Genomic DNA, 21676 nt, shown 5'->3' with positions numbered 1-21676 from the left:
AAACGTTAGACCGCTTACCTCAATCGATCTGGGGCCTGTATCAATTGAAGAATTCGTCTGATCACGAAAGAGAGGAAGAATACCTCGCCCTCTACACGTATCCACACCTCGGGATGGATTCCAACCTTTGGAACTTGTCTGCTAGGACTCGAATCTTCTATTCGATGATGTGCTTTGAGTAAACGAGACTTAGATCACTTCTTAGACCCTCTTGGACTCTCCAAAAGGTCTCTTGAAGCTCTCTTGGTCGGCCACCTCTTATTAGGGTTATTAATCTCCTTTCATTAAAGTGATTAACCCTAATTCCAGATTTTAAAATTAAATCTGAAACCTAGACCGAACGGACTGCTTAGTAGTCCGTTCGGTCTGGACACTTGGTCTGTTCGGACCAGTCACATAACATAGTCCGTTCGTTCGGACTGGTCAATCCGTTCGGTCCAACACTTAGTCCGTTCGGACTGGATCCTGTAGTTTGTTCGGTCCAACAATTTGGTCTGTTCGGACTGGATCCTCTAGTCCGTTCGGTCCAACAACTTGGTCCGTTCGGACTAGATGCTTTGGTCCGTTCGGTCCACTCCTAGACCGAACGGTCCGGACCTTTTGTTCAGATTTCTGATTCGTCCTTTCCTGTGTGTGTGACCCTGTAGGCTCATCCGATATAGCAGTATAACACGAAATCTCTTATTTCGGTTACACAAGTCATAGGCGGTCTCTAGCAAGACACTATGACTACCTATCTCGAATAGAGTTTGTTCGTGATCTTATGAACGCCAGTGATGATTCCGGTTAATGATCCTTTTGTATCACGATATCATATGTCGAACATAAGGCATGGAAAAGCCACCTTATCTGATTCGACTGCTTTCTCGTTCACTGAGTTCGACTGTCTGAAATAGACGACGTTCGTCTATAGTGCGACCACACATTTCTACAGTCTCGCTCACACGAGGGGTCCAGCGATATCTCTCTCTTTTGCGAGAGGTACAAATCCCGTCTTGACTATCTACAATCCAGCACATGATTCGTTTCGTACATGATACACGCCTTTATAGTCCTCATGTTGGATTCTGTAGATATCTTAGGTGTTAGGATCCAATCGTGGAATCGTCATATGAGATTCAAGTCATGACGCTAGTCCATGTGACAATCTCATGCGGGTGAATTCACTATTCCAATCTCCAACGAATACCTATGATTGTGATCGTATCCAATACCTATGATCATCTATATGATCATCAATCACACATCATACTAGTCTTAGTATATCATTATTCCCACAATGATACATGACTAGGGAGTTTAGTATTGTTCATAACAATATATGAATTTCATAACAACCAGTGTGGTTTGCTTCCCACTAGGGAATTACGGTATGGGCTCGTGTCGCGCACCCGTAGTTCCCTCTCCTCTTTCTCGCTACGCTCAACCTTTTCCAGTTGGCTGACGTTACGGCTTAGGGTTGGATATTCATGCATCTCAATCCTACGACGCAGAGCCAATCGTAGTCCAGCTACGAATTTTTCAATACGGAGGGATTCCTTAGGCACCAGATGTGCTCCATAGACCATCACTCGCGTGAATTCTGTTTCGTATTCACGGACAGTCAGATTGCCTTGGCGAAGATTGATGAATTCGGCCAGGCGATGGTTTTGATCTTGTCTCCGATAATACTTGCTCTCAAATTCCTCACGGAACTCATCCCATGTGAATCGGTTCCCAACTGGCCTGTCTCTAACCACTCCTTCCCACCAATAGCGTGCCTGGCCAAACAAGTGATGGCTAGCGATTTCCGCACGGTGTTGCAGAGGGCAATGCACATATTCCATATCTTGCGATATGCACTGTGATAACCCGTGAATTCATCATCCATAACGAACTTTAGAAATCTCTAAATAAGCTTAAAAATGATCCTAAAACAATGCCCAAACCTACCCCAAGCAAACCCAGAGGATTGGACCGAACCGAGCGAGGAAACGGACGGAAAACGAGGGTCGGAAATTGGCCAGACCGACCGGTCTACGGGTAGACCGACCGGTCTGCACACTCAGACCGGACGGTCCGACGAGACGAAAACCAGATTCGCGTTTTCTCCGCGGTTGCCACCTCTTACTTCGCCATGCAGTCGCCTTCCTCCGTTGTGGCCACCTCTTGCTTCATCTGGAGGCGAGAAACTCGCCTAGGCCCGACATTTTCCTGTCCATTCACCCCTCCATCGCTCTCTCACTCTCTCAAACTCTCTCAAGAAAAACCGAAACTTTGAACCTTGATTGGAGCTTCGATTTCGATCGAAATCAATTAATAATTACAGAAATCAACACTACAGAACCTCCCAGGTGAGTGTTTTGGATTAACCCCGAATATGATAATCAAATTGCAAATCGAGATTTCTATGTTTTGTGTGTGTATTGCATGAAATTGACCTTAGATTTGAGTTCCTGGTATTACTAGGATCATTTTGAGCTATAGCATGTTGAATTTGGTGCGAAAATGCGAAAACCCAAAAATTCCTGGTTCGCCTAGACCGACCGGTCCGGGTCGGGACCGTCCGATCTAGGGTTGCAGGTGATGCGAGGAAGAAGACGTCCTCCAGACCGATAGGTCTGGAGATCCCGAAGCCCTAGACCGATCGGTCTAGACATGATCAACGGGTCAACGCGGTTGAAGAACATACCGACCGTTCCGCGTAACCCTAGACTGACCGGTCTGGAACCCTAGACCGATCGGTCCAGGCTACCGAACTACCCATGTGGACCGAAGGGTCCAGACCAACCGGTCCAGACCCAAGACCGGACGGTCTATGCCTTTCCGAACCCCAAATTTGACCGAAACGTCGCCAGAACCTCATCACGGTAAGTACAACCCTCGAGACGAGTTGAATTGGTAATCCGGGATGGTCGGAACCCAATGCGATCGAACCGAAGGGGTAAACATTATGAAGTAAAGAATGATAAGAGGAAATACCAGAACCATAAGTAAAGACGTGTGTGTATCTGATTAAAGTATAATCTCATATGAATGCGTGTGATTGGGGAACCGGGTAGATGGCATGGCGTGAGACTTTATTCCGGGGGCCGGGATAAGGTTGAGCGTGTGATTGTAGTGGGGTTGAGATGATATCCCGATGATTGCCTTGCGTGAGATCTCCTCCTTATGATCTCTGACCCGGGTCCGGTTTCATGTTGAGGAGGCATGATTGTGATTGAGGACCTACGGACCGAGCTTGGAGCCGATAATACACATGATAGTCTTGAGTGATTCGGCTATCACGGGGTTGAGGAAATCCTACGGTTACTCTGTAACCGCGCCAACGTTCCACTAGCTATGGAACGGGATCGGGATTGAGTGATTCTCCCGGTAGAGACTGGCAACACATTTACCCGTGACTCGGGATTGAGCGATTCTCCCGACGAGGTTGTGCGGAAAGACTCTGAAAGACTTGAGCTCGGGTTTGATGAGCTTTTCCATTGCGGACGGCCGGCAAAAGGTTGTCAGTTGTGTATTGACTTCGCTCGACATAGTCGGTGGTGGCCTGGAGGAGGCACCTGGCGCTCTGGTATCGAGAGGTGACATCGATATCAAAGGGGATGGTTGATGTGTTATGTTTTTATGGAGTGGGGAACTGGGTGACGTGTTTTTATTATTATGGCGTTTGCCGAGGAGAGTGGGGGATGTGCGTTGCACATGGAGAGTCCTTACCCACGTGTGTGATGCACACGTGGAGATGATTTGACGGTACTGATGTTACTGATAGACCCGATAGGTCGAGCTATGACTGGTATATTTGTCCTGGACTGTATTGCCAGATCTGTGTGGTGTCCTATGAGTGTGATGCGCATAGAGAGAATTTGACGGTTACGTCCGATGACTTGTCATCCGGACTGGTTGTGGTTGATAAATGTTTACTTGCGGTTGAGTGAATCTTGTGTTATGGCATGTGGTTTGTATATATACTATATACATATATCTAGTGTGTGTGTGTATAGTATTGATTGTGCTTTGCCATTTGCAATTTGAGTATGATCTTCGGGTTTAACCGGAAGTACTCACTAAGCATGTAGCTTATGGACATTGTTATGCAACGTTTCAGGCTCGGAGCAGTATTGGCAGCGACAGGACGAGGGTGCTGGTGATGCGTGAGACTTTTCTGGGTCATATACTTTTTTCTCTCAGACTTATGTTTGTCGTTATCGGCGGTGACTTGGTTTTGTATTATATTGTGTTCACCGTCTTTATATTGGTGTGTATACTACTGTACGTGAGTTTGTTAAACATAAACTTATTTCCGCTGCGTATGTATAAAAATAAAATGTTTTAAAATTTCCGCTATTTTAACATATGGTTGGGGCGTCCATGTGGCGCAACTCGTGAGCGGGACACGGGTTACGGGCGTCACATGCACACCAACAAATCCTCCGAAACTTCGGGGATTAGTGACCCCTCGAATCTAGGCATATGCATGGAGCAAAGCTCCCTTATAATCAGCAGATAATCGGCTTCCATAGCCGGTCCTTGTCGCGCTGGTGGTGGTGGCAGGTCTTCCTTGACCTGTTGTTGCGGCTCAGGTATTCCTTCCTGGCGGGGAGGCGCATTTTCTTGCATGAACTGCTGCATTGCGTCTCGAAATTCGCGAATCTCATTGCGCAGTTCATTGACCTCTTGTTGCACCTGATGTGCTTGGGCTGGTTCCTCGTCCTGGTCCGGGGCTACATTTGCTCGACGAGGTGGCATCCTCACTGCACATACCACGATAGAGCCTCATCATTTAGTTTGACATTTTAAGGACGTACTATTGCAACGTCTTATCCTAATCACCATGTACGTACTATTAGTAGACTTGGTGGAGACTCTTTTGGGAATATGACTCAAAAACTATTTGAAAACTGTTTTCAAAAATAGAACGGTTGTTTCCTTCCAGTGGAAAGAATGTCGCTCTGATAACAAGCTGTTGTGGCGTCCGAAACCTGTGTCCTGATCACGAGTTGCGCCACATGATCGAGAAATCATGTTATCAAAATTCTCGGGATATATATTTTTTTTCTTTTTAAACATACAGAGTTCATTCAAATACATCAAGATCTTGCAGTGGAAATAATTCATCAAGGAATGCGATTAAAATATACAATCATTTATAAGCATTCAAATCACAAGGTGCGTTAGAGGAAACAACTATAAAGCAAAAGCATCTACCATGGAAACCGATAATCCAAGAATTCATCGTAAAACCGAAGGAACTAAAAAGGGTCTAAAATGATCAAAAGGGATCTACTACCGGCCATCATCACTGCAAAATACCCGAAATGTCGGGAGATCAACTAAGTTAAATCATCGTACTAAAATCCAAGGTCTATCAAAGCATAAACTAAGAGCCAAGAACAAGGGTTCCCGCAAGTGAAATCAAAAGTCATCCAAGATAAAGGATCCATGTGCGTAAAACAAAAAAGTAGTTCACTCATACGACCATACGAGAACTTCCAGTGACACGCTAAGGGACGAATACACCATAAGCTAAGGTGAATCCGGAACTCGACCGAAACATACATGGTGAGGTCAAACTGCTGGCCGACTCTGTCGAATGTGGTAAGTAGTTTCCAAACCTGGAAAACATTGTGGACAACAGTCCTAAGCAATCGCTTAGGGAGCAGTTCGGGTCTAACCCATAACCCTGATTTTCAATGACACGTGTAGCTAAGGCTACCATAATAAAGCACCAGAGATCGACATAATTCACGCAAGCAAGCATCAAGCAATGAAGGGATCAATCATATCACATCTATATACAATCAATATACATCAATACACATCAAGCCGTCAACTCTCTGTGTTGGGGGTGTGTTAGTGAAACCTCGTAGGCGTTTCCCCACCATTTTATCCCCACAGCCCGCGACACGTAGGTATTACCGGTTTTCGTTAGGTGAAACCCCACAGGCGTTTTCCCACCATTGATCCCCACAAATCGTAATACGTTCCACAACCCGCACTCCGGGTTAATCACATCACTACCCGCTCAACAGGTTATTCACATCACTATCTGCTCAACGTGTTATTCACATCACTGCCCGCTCAATGGGTCATTGGCATCCTCGTAGTCCTCGTACGGTACATCACATCACTTCTACTTCATGATCGGCATCTGGAACACACATCGGATCCATCATTTCCATCCCTCACACCTGGCGTATTCCTCCTACCATGCCGTCGACCAACGGGCTGTGTACCTTATGCTTTTCAGTACATCCCGGGCTTGACCATCCGCAGCGGCCTATCTCTTGGGACTCGAGCTCAAGTCCACCAGAGATATCCGTAACACCTCCTCGACCATGGCATTACACATCACAGACCTTTGGCCGTGTAATCCATGCAACCGGTTCTCGGGTTTCAATTGCCTCTGTCCCACCCTCGGGTGTTGGTGCGGTTTCCAAAGAACCGTATTTCCTCCTCGACATACTCATTATGATCCTGCAGGTCCATCCATAATGCATAAGCGAATCATCGGGCCTATTCTCCGCCCATGAGGGACGTTGACGCGAGTATTTGCATCGCCACAAACACAAAGAGTTCCTGCTCCTTAATCATGAGTATCAGGACCCCATGATCAACGAGTAGTACTATAAGCAACAACACACAACATATAACATATAACATGCAATATATATATATTGTTATTTAGGTTGTGTTGTACGCTTCCTTGCTCTTCAAGCAACGCCATTCTCATCTTCTCGTCTCATCATGGGATCATTATCCATTTTCTTGCTCCTCAAGAAAACATCACATCAAGGGATCATCATCCCAGTGTACTCCATACACCACATTGCCTTATATCACATTTCATCACATTCTCACGATCCTTCTGAATCCATCTCCCGACCCTCTTCGGATTCAACACGTCAAACAAACACGATATCTTTCGTGTACGAAGCTCATCTTCCTCCTTTCTTTTTCCTGGAAATACTTTCCTCCTGGAAAGTTCTTCTTTCTTTTCTAATGAGGTTTCTCTCATTTCACACATCTCACCCAAATACTTGTATCGTTTCTTACTCCCCACTTCCGTGGTTAAGTATCCTTCATCACTTACTCAAATACCATATTTCCTAAGTCTGAATTCCTTACATGATAACATTTCATTCTTTCATTCTAGGTGATGCATAATACACCGAAAATATATATATCAAGCATCACCCAATTTCAATCAATAACATGCCACATACAACTTTACTATGATAGTATAGTACTCATATCACCCAAAGGCAAGATAACGAATTAAAACCGAACCACTCACCTTAGTGATGCTCGGTTAAGCTCTCGGTGGTATGAGTCGTCGGTTACCGAGCTAAGTCTTGCCTACATTCACATATTTTAATGGTTATGGCTCATGCATGTGGTCTTTGGTTTAGGTCCGAGAATTAGGGGTTCTAGGGTTTGATTGGTTCATCGATTTCTTTGTTCCTTTTTCAAGTTTTAAGTTGGATTCGTTCTAGTTTTATGAGATAGACAAAACTATAGGTTCATGCATATTTTTCTAAAGGTCCGAAAATGAAAAATGCTAGGGTTTAGGATTATGTTTTGATTTTTGTTCCTTCTCTTAAATTTCATTCTAGATATATTGAAATCTTTCAAGAAATTATTCAAATCTAGACATGCATGTGGGTTTCTCATAAGGTCCGAAAATATCAAGAGAAAGAGAGGTTTAGATCGAATATGAAGGGTTTTTGGTTCTTTTGAATGTTCTTTATCTAGTTTGGGTTTCAAAAATCGATTCTGATGGTGAAAAAGAACGTGCATGTAGGTTTTGAGTTGATATTTGAATAGAGAAATTCAAGAGTAGAAAGGTTTACCTTGTTCTTGTGTTCTAGAGAAGCTACAACCTTATTCCCCTTGGAAAATGGCTTGGATTGATTTCTAGAGAGCTAGGAAAGGATGGTTGAAGATGTGAGATGATGAACTTGAGATATGAGTTCGAAACAGGGAGTTTAGAGTGGAGAAATGACATGAAAATCTTACCTAGGGTTGGAAAACACGAAGAGAAACCGAAAAACGAAGTTCCGGCATTAACTCCGGCCCATGGCGCGGTGTTTTCCGGCGTTGGACGAGAGAGAGAGTGCGTCGAAGCTTCGAGAGAGAAGAGAGAGCTTCGAGAGAGAGAGAGATGAGAGAGAGTGTCAAATGAGAGAGTGGAGAATGGGAGAAATGGTGGTGTTGAGCAAGAGCATTGGAATGGAGAACAAGAGTGTTCTTGTCTCTTGCTGATGTGTTGGCCGAAAATGAGAGGGAGAAGAGCGAGAAATGTGAAGTTGAAGAGGTTGTGTGTCGCAGCAACTAAGTCCCTAATCATTTGCATGCATGAGTTCTCCTATGTTGCTTTTTATTTTTATTTTTGTTAATTACTTTTCGCTAATGATTAGACAGACATGTAGGCTTCCTCATTCGCCTCCAAGCTGCTAGCTGCTCCGATGTCTTCATAACATCAGAAAGTGGTGAATATGACAACCCGTATCCAAAAATCCCGAATAAGTGACCTCGGGATTTAAAAGTTCGAACATGTGTGGAAAGTGTTGTAGACCGACCCGGACCACCAAGGGAATGGGCAAACTAAGTAGACGGAACACGCTGGACCGACCCGGACTGAAGCGGTCCGAACCGGACCAAGAAAGGAAAAATTTTGCATAACGACTCCGACTGGAACCAAAGGAACGGACCGAGTTAGAAACCTTCCAATAAATGCGTGTACGATCAAAATTGATCGTTGAATCCTTGCTACAAGAAATAGGAAGTTTTAGGATTTTGGAAAATTGAAAATTATATTTCTACACTTACGGTCCAAGAAGATGCGAACCTGTATTTTTAAAATACGAACGTACTCTTAGATTCTTAATAGAAATTTAGAAATAAGGAGTATGAATAAAAATACTTCTATATCCAATACCCTATACACATAAATCATAGGAATTAAATTCCTAATGCATGTTCATAAAACATAATTAGATAACAAATAATAAAACCATAAGTAATTATGAATAATAAAATGGGTTAATCCCATATTTCCCCACAAATTTTCGAAAAAGTTCCAATTTCCTACACCAATTTTTAATTTGACAAAAAACTACAACGAATTTCAAATATTTCCAAATTCCCACACAAAATCTTAAAATGTGTTGCAATTTCCCCCATATCCGTAAACGACGTTAAATTCCGTCAATTTTGATGCTGACATGGCATGCCACATCATACAGATTTTGCCAAATCATCACATTTCGCCACATCATCCTGTCACGTCAGAAAATAAATAAAAAATAAAATAAAAATAAAAATATTTATAGATTTTTTTTAAAACTAATAAAATAAAATAATAAAAAAATACAGAATTTCAAATTTTATTTTTTAAAAATAAAATAGAAAATTACATATACATATATACACACTTTTATATCTATACACAATTATATACATATACATATACACACATATATATATCTACATACATAATTATATACATATATATACACTTATACATTTACATATATACACACTTTTACATTTATAATTTTTAAAAAAACTTTTAAAAAATTACAGAATTTTAAAATTAATTTTAAAAAAAATTACATATACATATATACACACTTTTATATCTATACACAATTATATACATATACATATATACACATATATACATTGAATATGTATATATATATATGTGAATATGTATGTATATATGTATAAATGTATATATATACATATTCATATGCATATATATACATATATATATATATATACATTTATACATACATACATGCATACATACATATATACATATATATCCATATATACATATAAATATACATTTATACATACATACATGCATACATACATATATACATATATATCCATATATGCATATATATGAATATGTATATATACATATGTGAATATATATATATATATATTATTTATGTTATATATGTATATGTATATAATTATGTATGTAGATGTATATATGTATGTATATGTATATGTATATATATATGTAAAAAATTGTGTATAGATATAAAAGTGTGTATATATGTAATACGTAATTTTTTTTATTTTATTTGTAAAAAATAAATTTTAAAATTCTATATTTTTTTTGAAGTTTTAAAAATATATTTCATTTTATTAGTTTTAAAAAAAAATTCTGGAAATTTTTTATTTTATTTTATTTTTTATTTATTTTCTGACGTGGTAGGATGATGTGGCGAAATGTGATGCTTTGGCGAAATCTGTATGACGTGGCATGCCATATCATCATCAAAATTGACGGAACTTAACGCTGTTTACGGATATGTAGAAAATTGCAACACATTTTAAGATTTTGTATGAGAATTTGGAAATATTTAAAATTCGCTGTAGTTTTTTGTCAAATTAAAAATTGGTGTAGAAAATTGGAACGTTTTCGAAAATTTGTGGGGGAATATGGGATTAACCCATTTTATTATTCATAATTACTTATGGTTTTATTATTTGTTATCTAATTATGTTTTATGAGCATGCATTAGGAATTTAATTCCTATGGTTTGTGTGTATAGGGTATTGGATATAGAAGTATTTTTATTCATACTCCTTACATCTAATTCCTAATAACAATCCAAGAGTACGTTCGTATTTTAAAAATACAGGTTCGCATCTTCTTGGACCGCAAGTGTAGAAATATAATTTTCAATTTTCCAAAATCCTAAAACTTCCTATTTCTTGTAGCAAGGATTCAACGATCAATTTTGATCGTACACGCATTTATTGGAAGGTTTCTAACTCGGTCCGTTCCTTTGGTTCCAATCGGAGTAGTTGTGCAAAATTTTTCCTTTCTTGGTCCGGTTCGGACCGCTTCAGTCTGGGTCAGTCCAGTATGTTCTGTCTACTTAGTCTGCATGTTCCCTTGGTGGTCCGGGTCGGTCCACAACATTTTCCGCACAAGTTCGAACTTTTAAATCCCGAGGTCACTTATTCGGGATTTTTGGATACGGGTTGTCATATTCACCACTTCCTGATGTTATGAGGACATCGGAGCTGCTAACAACTTGGAGGCGGATGAGGATGGGAGCTTAACGGAAGGAGAGCTCTCCAGGATGATGAAGACTCGGCCTTTCAGGTGCTGGGAGAAGTTCCGAATGATCAACACGCTACAAGATCATTCGAAGCCGCGAGAACGGGAAGTGACGTGCACCACACGATGGCTCAACGAGCAAGCCATAGAGTTAGCCTCCCCTCACTCGTGCTAGAGCTCGAGCCCTTCGTGTCACGCTAACCAAGGCTGTCACTGAAGTTCTTCACGGATTTCGGGTTCACGACAACAATGATGCATCACTATTCGGACGAGAAGTGACCCGGAACATTTTCAGCATTAAGTTCGAATTGCCTAAGGCCTAGAACACCACCTTAATCAATTTTCGGCCAAAGAAGAAGGCCCACGGTCCAGCCCATCAGCAACCCAAAGGAAGGAGCTTTCTCAACAACTCTTTTCTCATTTACTTCTAAACTCATGCATGTAAACTTATCATTAAGTGTGTTTACCTCTTTTAAGTTCAGCCCTTGTAATTTTCGGAGGAGACATCCAGATTTTGAAAGCTAATAGCAATTTCCTTTGAGTGAAAAATCTCTCCTCTTTCGTCCGATGTGTCCGACGTTCGTTCTCGGTGTGTCCAGAACAATTCCGGGTTCGGTGTGTCCGACTCGGTCCTCTTGGTGTGTCCAAGAGATTATCACTTCGTTGCCATCTTCCATTCCTTGGTTTTCCCTTGAATTCGAGAGCCCGAACAGGAGCCGGTGATCGAGAGAAAACCCCGCAATTCATTTTGTTGTATCCCTCCGCTCGTTCGTGAATTCGTGCGCCACGCCCGTGAGTCGGTGATTGCGATTCGAGCCCCTTCCTTCCTCCTCCGTGCGTACATCATTTTGGTATCAGAGCTTGTTTGAGCCATAGGACGTTCCCCAGGTGAGATTTGTCCTTTTACGATTTCGGTTTATTGTCATTTCATTTCGTTTCATAACAAGTTCCGCAAGTTTCATTTTGTGTTCTGTTTTTGATAGGTTGTAACCGAGGGATTCAAGCGAGATTCACGAGCCTAAGACCCCCACAAAACTACGGTGAAATCCTTCCTTGATCGTATCTATCATTCTGTACTTTGTTGTGTCGAATCTGATTTGCAAACGTGACCGTTCATCTTCCATTTCAGATTATGTTGTCCGAAATCGTGGCTTGATTGATTAAACAATTTGTGTGGTTACGTTTGAGAGTAGTTAGCACGTTTAGATGTGTTTAAGTTTGATTTATTTGCCTTTACGACTGTATGATATCCTATCCAAAAACTTGCATCGTCGAAAATCTGTTGTAACGTGACTGTGTGCTGAAATCTGTTCAATTCTGCTGCTCGCACGTCTATTGGCTGTACATCTAATTGTGGCATGTTGATTACTTGAGCGTTGATTGATTGTACACGTCTTGTATTTCTTTTCGGTTAGCACGTTGGTTGTGCATCCCTTTGCACGCTTAGTACATTACTTGCATATTGCGAGACTTGAGCGAAATATAATCATGAGTGCTCACGATGCTTCCAACGAGGGATTGGAGTTAGGGTTCTCTAGCAACCAAGAGGTTTTCCGAGAAACGGAACCTCGAAACCGAGCCCCAGTAGACCAACCTAGACCCCGCCGACTTCCCACACCAGAAACCATTAGTGGTAATGAGAGTGACGTAGCTTCTAGAGCCCGACATCGAGACAGGGAGGTTGAGAGGAACCTTAAGCAACCCGAAAACTGTAGACCAAGACTGATAACACGTATTTCGGGTATGTTTTGATATAGGATGTCTAGCGTATTTCACTCGATTTTATATATTTATAGACATTCTAGGGCATATTTGGCTTCGATATTGGTTGGTTGTGTTCTTTGGTGTTTAAAACAGGAATCCACAAATAAAGAGAGCAAAAGGAGTGGAAAACATGGAATACGGAACATCACGGACGAACCGGGAATATTTGGAGTGTCTCCAGGGAAAACGTGAAGCTCAGAAAATGTCAGATCTTGTAAGTCTAATAACTTTCACTCTACAAGTCCAAATTATGCATTCTCTACATCATTAGATATCTTCGATATCTATGCATAGACGCCAAGATCACCCAAATCCGATATCGGAGTAGGAAGTTATGAGCAAATTTGTGAAGCCCGCCAAAGCTGTTAAGTGACACGATCATGTCACTTTGAGCCACATGATCGGGTCACTTACCAAATTTTGGAAATATTCCGAATTTTGGCCCAGAAAAAGAAGGATTAAGTAGGGTTAGCCCCCAAGGTCGAAAACATGCAGACTTTTCACAGAAAACACACCCTAGAGCATACAAGAAGAGGGAGATTATCAAGAGGCAAGAGATCGGAGTAGAAGACGGAGATTACGAAGCCGAGAAATCGACTAAGCATTCTTCCTTTCTTCTATTTTACGATGTTTTGTTGTATTACTATGAACCCTGACGTCTCGATGTTTAGCGAGTAGTTCCCTTGCTGTGGGTTAGGGATTTGCTATGTAGGGATCTTTGGTTTTTAATTCCAGACTATGTGGTATTATTTATTTGATTCAGTTTATTGAGTTGTTCTTAATGCGTTTGATCTTGTTGGCCACATGATTTAATGAACTTAGGGTTTTAATTCGCATAGACATATGGGATTCTAACCTGGAAATAACTCAGTAAATAGAACAGGTATTGCATCGAGAGATGGATATTTGCCTAGGGATTATGATAGCGTTCGTTCATGTATTCAGGGTTTAGACTATTGAATCGAGAGATTAGTAGGATAAAGCCTGAATAGTGAGGTTAGACTCGAGAGAGTTAATCTCTATTTTAGAGCTTGAATTCCCTGAATTGGATTTAGAAACCACAGAATCTGCATCTTTAGAGAAGACCCTTGCATGTAAAGCAATCCCGAAACATGCAGTGTTTATCATTCATAGTTACAACCGTTTTCATTGTTCGCTTTGCCACATTCTTACACTCATATTATTTTCTCTGGACCTTGATTTGGATTTGGATTTAATTCAGTTGTTTACTTGTCCCTGTGTTCGACCCTAGCTACTACACACGATCCGTACACTTGCGGTATTTGTTGAGTCTAGGTTAATTATCACTTGATTCATATTTCTACACCTAGATTTGCGACATCAAGTTTTTGGCGCAGTTGCCGGGGACAATTTAGGCAATAGGATTAGATCCTATCTAGTCTTGATCTTTTCGTTTTTCTTAAGTGATTTCTCACGTTTTCTTCGTTTGTCTGTTGTTTTTTTTTTCATTTGTGCGCAGGGTTCCCTAGTGCATGATCAGAAGTGCTGGGACATCAGACCTAGTGCCTTTTGATCGTGAGCTCGAAAGGACCGTTAGATACATCTGACGTCAACAAAGACAAATGGAGAACGAACGAGATTTTGCTCTTCCCGATGGTGTCGAGGGCAATGCTGACTCAACCTTTGCCCAGTACAACATGCCTAAGCACACCGAGCTTTTGGCTGGTATTCGACTACCGGCCATTGATATGTCTAGTTTCGAGCTGAACCCGTCCACTATTCAGATGTTAGGAAATAATGCTTTCCGGGGTAGGCCGAACGAGGACTCAGAACGGATACCAAGACTTTGATCCGAGCTTCGTGTGGTGGGAGCATCCAGAACAAGTCATTTGCTGAGCTAGAAGATCATATTGAGATGATGGCCCAAGAAGAAGATGCCCCGAGCGAGTACTCTAGAGATCCGCCAAGGGAATGCAATGATCAGACCATACATATGGTTCTTGAACAATTGGTTGTCCTAAATGCTAAGCTCGAAGATTCCAAACGACCTTCTAGGACCAAGCATTTGATGCCAACACAAGAGGAGCTTGGTATATACGCGTTGGATGAGAGAGTCGAAGGTGTGAACTACGTGGTCAATAACTCCTACTCGAACACGTACAATCCATGGTGGAAGAATCATCCCAATCTCTCCTACAAGTCAAACAATGTGGAGAATCCCGTGCCGAACAACTTCAGAGCATCCGACAACTCGAACCAGAGGATTCCTCTCAGTTTTGCTTTTCAATCCAGGGATCCTAATCAGACATCCAACTACAGAGCTCCGGAGCAATCCTATATTAATTCCACACCTCTAGGTAATCCTGAATCCAACCCTGATATGCACACTTTTCTTATACAATTTATACAGAATCAGGAAAAGACAAATCAGGAATTTCGAGCTCAGTTCGCAAGCATCGATGCTCACTTCAAGATCATAGACAACCATATCGCTCAGCTAGCATCAGCCTCTCAAAGACCATCCGGATCTCTTCCAGGTAAACCTGAGACTAACCCCGTGAACATGTCAATGCGATTACTTTGAGAAGTGGTAAGCAGGTAGACGTTGAAGACCGACCGATGGTTGAGCGAGGAAAAAGCTCGAAGACTGCAGTTGTAGACATCCCCGATGATGAACCTGAACTGGCTTACGTGCCTCCTCCTCCTAGGCCACCACCAGTACCATTTCCATCTCGCTTGAGGAAGCATAACGAAGACAGCCAATTCGCAAAGTTTGTTGAGATGCTGAAGAAACTCGAGGTAACCATGCCATTCACTGATGCTATTTTGCAGATTCCCTCGTACACGATGTTGGTTTAGTGCTCTATGATGTACTGTTTGCGAGCTTTACTTGGTTGCATTTGATGTATTGACGCTTTCTATGATTTGTGGATTAGTGTTTCATTCATTACATGTTTTGCATACTTAAAATATGTTATGAAATCCATGTATTGTTATGAACAATACTAAACTCCCTAGTCATGTATCATTGTGGGAATAATGATATACTAAGACTAGTATGATGTGTGATTGATGATCATGTAAACGATCATAGGTATTGGATACGATCATAGTCATAGGTATTCGTTGGAGAACAGAATACTGGAATGTCCCGCATGAGATTGTCACATCGACTAGCGTCATGACTTGACTCTCATATGGCGGTTCCATGATTGGATCCTAAGACTTGAGATATCTACGGAATCCAACATGAGGAGTTGCGTGCTTTGAATACGTCAAACGTCCTGCGTAACAGGAGGATTATAAAGGCGTGTATCAGGTACGAAACGAATCATGTGTTGGATTGCAGATAGTCAAGACGGGATTTGTACCTCTCGTAAAAGAGAGAGATATCGCCGGACCCCTCGTGTGAGTGAGACTGTAGAAATGTGTGGCCGCACTATAGACGAACGTCGTCTATTTCAGACAGTCGAACTCAGTGAACGAGAAAGCAGTCGAATCAGATAAGGTGGCTTGTCCATGCCTTATATTCGACATATGATATCGTGATACAAAAGGATCATCAAACAGAATCATCACCGGCGTTCGTAGGATCACGAACAAACTCTATTCGAGATAGGTAGTCATAGTGTCTTGCAAGAGACCGCCTATGACTTGTGTAACCGAAATAAAAGATTTCGGGTTATACTACTATATCGGATGAGCCTACAGGGTCACACACACAGGAAAGGACGAATGCGCGAGAAGAAACGAGAAAATCCCGGTGGAGCGGAGGCCAGACCGACCGGTCTAGAAGGTCTAGACCGATCGGTCCAGCCAACCAAGACCGATTGGTCCAGACACGTGGACCGGTCGGTCGGGGTAACGTGTGACAGTCACTCAGTCCGAAAATTGCTCCAGACCGATCGGTCTAGACGTAATTAAGCTCCAGACCGATCGGTCCAGGCCGGGACCGATTGGTCCAGACGTCGAGATTTCCTAAACTCGATCTAATTAGGGTTTGAAGGGGGATGAACTAGTGGGCAAGTCTACTAAGACTCTTGGCACGACTTTCAGACCCTTTGGGGAGTTTTTGAGAGTGGAAAAGCCTAGAGAAAAATCCCTGAAACCCTTGCGCAAAGAAGAAAGTGTTCTTCAGTCCTAGCAGACGAGTTAACCGTTGGAATCCTTTCCGCCGTGTGGATACGTGTAGAGGGCAAAGTATTCTTCCTGCCTACAGTGAGCGGACGAACACATCAATTGATACAGGCCACGGATCGATTGAGGTAAGCGTTCTTACGTTTCTACAAGATCATGCATGATAGGTTTTAGGGTTTTATCAAAATTTTGTTTTATATCCGCTACGCAAACCCTAGAACTGATCTCTTAGGAATTAGATTCACTCATGAGATCACAGGAAACCCAACACACGAAGTATTTGAAGGACATCCTGATCAAAAAGAGGGTCGTTGAGAAAGAAACCCTAGCGCTTACTGCCGAATGCAGCGCTTTGATCCAACACGAGCTTCCGCTTAAGCGGTCCGATCCAGGTAGTTTCTCAATCCCTTGTAAATTGGGTAATGTTTCCATCGATCTTGCACTCTGTGATCTAGGAGCCGGCATCAGTCTTCTTCCATTATCGATCTTCAAGAAGCTGAATGTGGGTGAGCTAAAACCCACTAGAATGACTCTTCAACTTGCCGATCGTTCCATTAAATACCCTACTGGGATACTTGAGGATGTGCCACTGAAAGTTGGGAACTTCTATATCCCGGTTGACTTCGTGGTTCTCGACATGGACGAAGACTCTAAGGTACCTATAATTCTTGGTCGTCCATTCCTTAACACTGTAGATGCTATCATTCATGTTCGAGCAGGTCGACTCACTATGAAGATTGGCGATGAGACGGTAGAATTTACTCTGGAAAAAAATCTAAAGCAACTGTCATCTACAGACACGATCGTGCCTAGCTCGTCACACGATCGTGTCCGAAGCCGCAACGCTGTATGCGCGAATCAGCCAATTGACCCGATCGTGTCCCTTTTGCAACATGATCGTGTTGACGGTACATCAACTTCCGGAGACCCGATCGTGTCATCCCCACCACACGATCGTGTCTCATCCTTGATCCAGAAACGAAAGACACATGAAGTTGACTCGATCGTGTCTACTGCGCAAACGATCGTGTCCCAGCACTGATCCGAAGTTCAAAATTACAGATGACTCACCCGATCGGGTCTCCCATTTCTACACGATCTGCCAGGACCCTAATCAGCCACAGAACTCGTTTTCACCTCACATGGGCATTCATGACCCATCTCACTCAGTTAAATAGGTGACTACCCTATCAGACCATTATGCTATACTTCATGATCCAGGTTGGCGAAAGATCAATAATCTTTGCCTCTTAGACCCGTATGGTAGTTGAGAAGGTTTGGTCAAGCTAACGACCTTAAATAAGCGCTCCCGGGAGGCAACCCGAGTTTGTAGGTTAGTTTTTCTTTTCTTTCTTTTTCTTTTTGCATCGGATATTGATTTGTGTCTCTTATCACCAGGTTGAGTTCTAATGAGGAGCTACTGAGGAGACGAGGAAGCTAGCTATGCGATTGTCGTAGGCAGACTTAAGTGCGAGTGAACGAACATCGCGAGCTAAGTACTCTTTTCCCTTTTTGATTTGCATCTCTTTTGACTCATCTTATTGGTTGCCTCTACTAGACAGTATGGAAGGTCGATATCGACATTGTGAAAGGTCGACATCTGGATTGTCCAGTTCAAGTCTAGGGGAGGATTCGTCTAACGCCACACCATATCCATATAGCGTAGTGTTGCATGCATTTTTCCCTTTTATTTTCACATTTTAGTTGCATGGGCATATAGGATGCATTAGGATCATATAGTTTGTTTTTAGGATTGTGCATTCTCATATAGTGTTTAGAACATATAAGACACGTGCATAAAACCGTTTTGAGCATTGATATGATGATCTCTGGCATGAGAGAGTAGAAACGTCCTGAAAACATTGTGATCCGTTGAACGTGGTTAAGTTTTGTTGAAAATATTGCTTGACCTTTAGGATTGTCTAGAATGGCTTGTGGGATAGAAATCATTGGTTGGAACCCATGGGACCGATGTTGTCTAGCCAAGTAGAAAAGTTTCTGTAAGAACCTTTCCCATGTTTGCTGAAATCGGTAAAGTCTGTTATCAAATGCATTCTTATTTCTTCATGTGTAGAAAAAGATAATGAGCATCTCGACACTCCGCTGTCATTATCTCGTCAACAAAAATCGTTCGAGGACATGAGTGCATCGATTTGATGGTTCGGTCTAAGTTGTGGGTCGGGTTATCCAATAAACAAAATCGAGAAAAAAAAATTGATTAGGAACCCTTCAACTTCAGCGTCCTAGGAATCCGAGATGCTAGCAAAAAAAAAGAGAGAAAGTCTAGCTAGATGAAAAAAAAAAGAGAAAGAGAAAAAGAATGAATGTCGAAAGCATAGACTAAATACGATTAGGTAGAATGGTGTAATAGGTTCGAGAAACATGCTTGGTAGATGATTGAAGTTCTTGGATTGGTTCTATGTAGCGGTATAGATCCCATGGCTAGGAAAGATTATCCTTTAGAGAGGGAGATCATACTAGATAGACTTGATTATTGTTCATGGGGATCTAGGTCGGATAGAGAGGTTTCGCTCTCGATTATCATTTTGAGTTATGTCATTGTCTCGCCCTCCTTTCAGACCGGTTTTTCACGGAGTATTTGCTCGAGGAAGAGCAAAGGTTTAAGTCTGGAGGAGTTTGATAACACGTATTTCAGATGATGTTTTGATATAGGATGTCTAGCGTATTTCACTCGATTTTATATATTTGTAGACATTCTAGGGCACATTTGGCTTCGATATTGGTTGGTTGTGTTCTTTGGTGTTTAAAACATTAATCCACACATAAAGAGAGCAAAAGGAGTGGAAAACATGGAATACGAAACATCATGGACGAATCGGGAACATTTGTAGTGTCTCCAGGGAAAACGTGAAGCTCAGAAAATGTTAGATCTTGCAAGTCCAATAATTTTTACTCTACAAGTCCAAATCATGCATTCTCTATATCATTGGAAAGTCTCTTCGATATTTACGCATAGACGCCAAGATCACCCAAATTCGATATCGGAGCAGGAGGTTATGAGCAAATTTGTGAAGCCCGCCAAAACTGTTAAGTGACACGATCGTGTCACTTTCAGTCACACGATCGGGTCATTTACCAGATTTTGGAAATATTCTGAATTTTGGCCCAGAAAAAGAAGGATTAAGTAGGGTTAGCCCTCAAGGTCGAAAACATGCAGACTTTTCACAGAAAACATACCCTAGAGCATACAAGAAGAGGAAGATTATCAAGAGGCAAGAGATCGGAGTAGAAGACGGAGATTACGAAGCCGGGAAATCGACTAAGCATTCTTCCTTTCTTCTATTTTACGATGTTTTGTTGTATTGATATGAACCCCGACGTCTCGATGTTTAGCGAGTAGTTCCCTTGCTGTGGGTTAGGGATTTGTTATGTAGGGATCTTTGGTTTTTAATTCCAGACTATGTGGTATTATTTATTTGATTCAGTTTATTGAGTTGTTCTTAATGCGTTTGATCTTGTTGACCACATGATTTAATGAACTTAAGGTTTTAATTCGCATAGACATATGGGATTCTTCTTCTTCCGTGGTATATTTTCAACGGAATTCCAACGGATTTGTTCGTCGGAATATATCAACGGAAATTCCAACGGAAATCCGTGGCTACTTTCCGACGGGACCGTTAGAATATCCGTTAGAAATATTCCAACGGATTTACAACGGTATTTACCACGGAAATCCGTTGGAATATCCGTTGGAAACGCCGTCGAAATGTTACAACGGTATTTACAACGGCAGTCCATTGGAATTGAAAATTCATTCCAACGGATAGCCGTTGGAAAACCCGTTAGAAAATACAAAAAAATAAATAAAAAATAAAATAAATATTTAAAAATAAATAAAATATTTATTTTATTTTTAAATATTTATTTTAATTTTTTTATTTATATTTATATACATTATATATTAATAAATATATATATATATAATAAAACCAAAATAAAATTAAAATATTAAAATAAAAAATTGTTCGAATATTACAGAAAATATAAAATATTTTCAACAATAATAATTAATTGGTACTACGGGTTTCTTCGTCTTCGCTAGTCCCGAGATTACGTGCCGTCGTTTTTGCTCCCGAGCTTGACGGCGTATTGTGGAGTGGCCGATCACCCCGCAAAAGCTCAAGATTTGTTCAACAATAATAATTAATTGGCATCGAGAGATTGATATTTGCTCAGGGATTATGATAGCGTTCGTTCATGCATTCATGGTTTAGACTATTGAATCGAGATATTAGTAGGATAAAGTTTGGATAGCACTACAAGAAAAACTGTAATTTGCGACAGAAAAATCTGTCGCAACATGAAGAAGAATCTGTCGGTAAAAAAAAATTGCGACCGATTACGACCGATGGATGTCGGTCGCTAAATCGTTGTCGCAAAATCTGTGTGGTCGTGATTCTGTCGCAACTTTGCGACCGACAGATCTGTAGGTAGTCGGTCGCCAATATACGACAGATGGCTATATGTCGGTAATCTGTCGCAAATTGGTGAATTCAGATCTGTCGCACATTGCGACAGAAATAGGAGTAGGTATTCGGTCGCTACGTAACGACAAATTCCATCAGTCGCACTCTGTCGCAAAATAACGACCAAATATAGCGGTAGGTATTCGGTCGCAACTGTCCGACTAAATTCATTGGTCGCACTCTGTCGCAAATGTAAATTTTTTAAAACAAATATTAATAAATAATAATTATTTAAATTAAATTAAATTTTAAA

Source organism: Tarenaya hassleriana, unplaced genomic scaffold (genome assembly GCF_000463585.1).
Source record: "Tarenaya hassleriana unplaced genomic scaffold, ASM46358v1 Cleome157, whole genome shotgun sequence".
Lineage (NCBI taxonomy): Eukaryota > Viridiplantae > Streptophyta > Magnoliopsida > Brassicales > Cleomaceae > Tarenaya > Tarenaya hassleriana.
This window is presented reverse-complemented; position numbering follows the sequence as displayed.